A 5096-nucleotide genomic window follows, 5' to 3' on the forward strand; every position below is an offset into this window, starting at 1 on the left:
TTCAAGGATAGATTTTTTTTTTTACCACAAACTGTGTCAAGCATAAGTGTGTGAAAGTGTAAGCAGGGAACATTGCCCAATATGTCAAAAAGACTTTTTCTGATAAATTGTAACCATAGGAGATGCTGTCACACTACCTCAATGGTAGCCCTTTTCAATGGTAGCGTATCTTCTACATAACTTCCAATTACATAGTTCCAACTTACTCAGAGATGGCTTTCACACATTGAGATAGGTAGCTCTATTCATCCAATGGAGCTTGAACACACAGTTTTTAAACATCATTACTCAAAAATGGTAGCTTACATAACACTGTTTGATGAACCCAAATATTCCTGTGAGAAGTGAACAATTTTCCTGACAAACCTGTATGACACCATAACATTACGACATTAGCAATAAAATAATGACTGTAATTCTTATAAGGTTGAGATTTTCTTCTTGGACAAGGACAAGACATTATGAACTCTAAGATAACTCAAATATCAAGGATTAAGAAGAACAAAAATATTAAACAGTACAAACCCCTAAGGATTTCCTTAGAGAAATAAAACGGACCGAGTCAAGAGCTTTAGTAAAAATATCTGCAATTTGTTTGCTAGTTTCAACATATTCTAAGACAAGAATTTTATTTTCCACAAGCTCTCTAATAAAGTGATGAGGAATGTCTATGTACTTTGTGCAAGAGTGTTGAATAAGATTCTTAGAAATGTTTATAACACTCGTGTTATCACAAAAGATGGTTAAAGTTTTCAAATCAAATCCATAATCTGCCATCATTTGTTTCATCCATGACAATTGGGTACAACAACTACCCGCAGCAATATACTCAGCCTCAGCTGTGGACAGAGAGATTGAGTTTTGCTTCTTGCTGTGCCATGAAACAAGATTGTTTCCAAGATAGAAACATCCACCACTAGTAGTTTTTCTATCATCTGCATTACCTGCCCAATCAGCATCACTAAAGCAAACAAGGTTAGAGTTAGTGTCTTTAGAAAACCAAATCCCAAAATCAATAGTGCTATTTACATAGCGAATGATTCTTTTCACAGCAGAAAGATGGGATTCCATGAGATTTTCCTGATATCGTGCACAAACACCAACACTATAACAAATGTCAGGACGACTAGCAGTAAGATAAAGCAAACTACCTATCATACTTCGATATAAAGTTTGATCTACCTTTACTCCTTGTTCATCTTTGCTTAATTTCAAAGTTGTGCTCATGGGAGTGTTGGTATGTTTGGCTTTCTCAAGACCAAAATTTTTCACCAAGTTCTTTGCATACTTGCTTTGAGTGACAAACGTTCCCTCATCTGATTGCTTCACTTGAAGACCGAGAAAATAAGTGAGTTCACCTATCATACTCATTTCAAACTCCTTTTGCATTTGGAAAACAAAAACCTGCACTTCAGAGTTAGAAGTAGAGCCAAACATAATATCATCAACATATATTTGAGCAACAATTACATCAGAATTAATGTTTTTGATGAAAAGTGTTTTATCTAAATTTCCTCTCTTGTAATCATGAGAAAGCAAAAATTCAGTTAGACGCTCATACCAAGCACGTGGTGCTTGTTTTAGACCATACAAAGCTTTGTCTAACTTATAGACATGATCAGGAAAATGAGGATCCTCAAACCCTTTAGGTTGTTCCACATACACTTCTTCTTTTAACAGCCCATTCAAAAAAGAAGATTTGACATCCATTTGATACAATTTAATACCAAGAATGCAAGCTATGGAAAGAAGTAACTTGATCGATTCCATTCTAGCTAGTGGAGCAAATGTTTCATCAAAATCAATACCCTCAACTTGAGTGTATCCTTGGGCAACCAACCTTGCCTTGTTCCGAATGATAGTGCCAAACTCATCACTCTTATTTTTGAAGATCCACTTGGTTCCAATGATGTTCACAAACGGTGGTCTTGGAATCATTTTCTAGACTTTGTTTCGAACAAACTGATGTAGCTCATCCTGCATAGCAAGAAACCAATCTTCATCCATTAGTGTTTCTTTTACAGATTTTGGTTCTAAAGAAGAAATAAAATATAAGAATTGAATTATATTAGCATATTTTCTTCTTGTAACCATGCTCTCATCCAAGTTTCCAAGTATGAGATCTGAAGGATGATTCTTTTTAACCCTGGAGGATGGTTCCCTCTGTATTGGATCAGTGATTGAATTTAAAGGATACTCGAATTCTTTTGTTGTTGGGATTTCTGTAGCAACAGATTCCTGCATAGTAGCCTCGACAACTGCTTCTGTAGCTTCGTCAGGTTCCTTTTCCTCAGCAGCAGGCTTTTCAAGCAGATCTTCAATCTGTTCTTCTGTAGAAAACTCAGACAAATCTTTTAGATCATCAACAACAACATTAGCAGATTCCATAACAGTTTGGGTTCTCATGTTATACACGTGATATCCCTACTATTTGTGGAATATCCTAAGAAAACACCTTCATCACTTTTAGCATCAAATTTACCAATGTAATCACGATCTCGTAAAATATAACAAACACATCCAAACACATGAAAGTGACTTACATTTGGTTTCTTACCTTTTCAGATTTCATATGGTGTTTTGTGAGTACCTGGACGTAAGAATACTCTGTTGATGGTATAGCAAGTAGTGTTAATAGCTTCGGCCCAAAGACGCATCGTGAGCTTCTTACTATTCAACATTACTCTAGCCATTTCTGTTAGAGTACGATTCTTTCTTTCAACCACTCCATTTTGTTGAGGAGTTTTAGGAGCAGAAAATTCATGAGAAATACCGTTAGCTTTACAGAATTCATCATAAATGGTATTTTCAAATTCCTTACCATGATCACTCCTAATCCTAACAATTTTACCAATGTTACAATCTTTTTCAACTCGTAATTTCAAACACAAAGATTGGAAAGCTTCAAAAGTATCAGATTTTTCTCTCAAAAAATCCACCCATGAAAATCGAGAAAAATCATCAACACAACCAAAAATATACCTCTTACCATTCAAGCTTTCTACCTGGATTGGACCCATTAAGTCCATGTGCAAGAGTTCGAGAACTCTAGAAGTATTCACATCCGGGACACTCTTGTAAGAAATTTTCAGTTGCTTACCTAACTGACATGGTCCGAATTTTCCCAATGACTCTTTACCTAATTTAGGTAATCCTCGAACAATCCCTGAAACAGACAATTTTTTCAGATTTTTAAAATGGATATGACCAAGTTTTTCATGCCATAGATCAGTAACATTTTTAATGACAGAATGACAAGTAGCATACGTAGTGAGAGTATAACAATTATCACTAGATCTCAGCCCTTGTAAGATAATTTCATCAGGAATATTATATACATAGCAATGATCGCTATCAAAGCTCACAGTATAACCCTGATCACAAATCTGACTAATGCTAAGTAGATTAGCTTTTAGTCCTTCAACCAACATGACATTCTTTAGTTTAGGAAGCCCTTCGAACTTGAGAGTTTCCATTCCTATGACTTTTCCAGTAAGACCGTTACCAAATGTAACTTCTCCACAGTGCATTGGTCTTATGTTCACAAGAAATTCTTTTTCACCTGTCATGTGTCTAGAGCAACCACTATCAAAATACCACATGTTAGAAGCAGCAGTTTTAAAACAAGTAGAGCCTACCAAGCATTTTTTTTGACAACCCATTTTTGTTTTTGTAAAACATGTTTATTTCCAAGATAATTAGATTTAAACATGTTTTGCATTGTTATGCACTTAGGTCGAATGTGATCTTTTATTCCACAAAAATGACAAATAGGAATGAAACGTCTTCCAATCCCTTTGAAATTGTCAAACTTACCGTGCTGCTTCTTTTCTGTAACAGCAGAGTGCTTTGCTATAGAGACAGAAACCTGCGAGGTAGAAACAGTTCTTCCAGAAACAAAACTATTAGATTTAACAAAAGTGGTCTTAGAATCAGGTTGATTTGGAACATAACCCAGCCCCGCATGATTAGTTTGGCCAGATTTTTGAATTTTTTCAAAGATGGTGGAACCTGGATTTAGCATTTTAACATTCTTTTTAATGTTATCAATTTCCTTGGTTAAAGAAATAATCTTTGACTCTTTTAAAGACAGTTCAGATTCACAACATTTAAGTTTATCTTCCAACTCATTAATGTTGTTACACAAGACTTTATTATCTTTAACCAGGGAGCGATTTTCAGCACATGTTTCCAACCACTTACCAAACATTACCTTGTAGGATTCAGCCATAGAATTCTCATCAATTTCTGACTCATCTGATTCGGATCTAGATTCTTCGTTGTTGTCATCGATCAGGATATTATTCAAGCAAATGCTTTTTTCTTTTTCCTGCAAATTTCTTGACAAAACACTTGTTAGGACAACCTTTTCTTTTTCATCCTCACTACTCTCAGAATCATCACTTTAAGTAACATTTAATCCCCTTTTATTTTTCTTTAAAGTATTAGCACATTCGGATTGAGTGTGACCAAAACCTTCACATTCTCTACATTTAATACTTTTTTTTATTGTTAGATGAAACAGGTTTAGAGGGAATATTACCAGAAATGTTACCTTTTGGGCTCTTTGAAAAGTTCTTTTTATTTCCAGCAGATTTCATGAATTTTTGGAATTTTTTTGCCAACAGAACCATTTCATCATCAGAAATAATATTTTCAGAAGCATTAAGGGCAATACCTTTACTTTTCTCATTCGAGAGACTTTGCTTACTCTTTTTCTTGATCTGTTGATTCAACTCAAAAGTTCTTAAAGACCACATGAGTTCCTCAACCTTCATTTTGCCAAAGTCTTTTGCCTCTTCTATTGCAAGCAATTTTGTGTCAAACCTGTCAGGAAGAACTCGAACAATCTTTCGAACCAAGACAGATTCATCTAATTTTTCTCCCAAGGCAAAAAACTCATTAGAAATATCAGATAATCTTTCATAAAAATCATTTAAAGTTTCAGTTTCTGACATTCTCAATTCATCAAATCTAGTTTGCAGCATGGTAAATCGTGATCTCTTTACATCAGCAGTACCTTCAAATTGAATTTGAAGGATTTCCCATGCTTCCTTTGCAGATTCATAAGATGAGATTAATTTAATAAAGCCTTC

The sequence above is a fragment of the Cannabis sativa genome, chromosome 7 (assembly GCF_029168945.1).
Source record: "Cannabis sativa cultivar Pink pepper isolate KNU-18-1 chromosome 7, ASM2916894v1, whole genome shotgun sequence".
Classification (NCBI taxonomy): Eukaryota; Viridiplantae; Streptophyta; class Magnoliopsida; order Rosales; family Cannabaceae; genus Cannabis; species Cannabis sativa.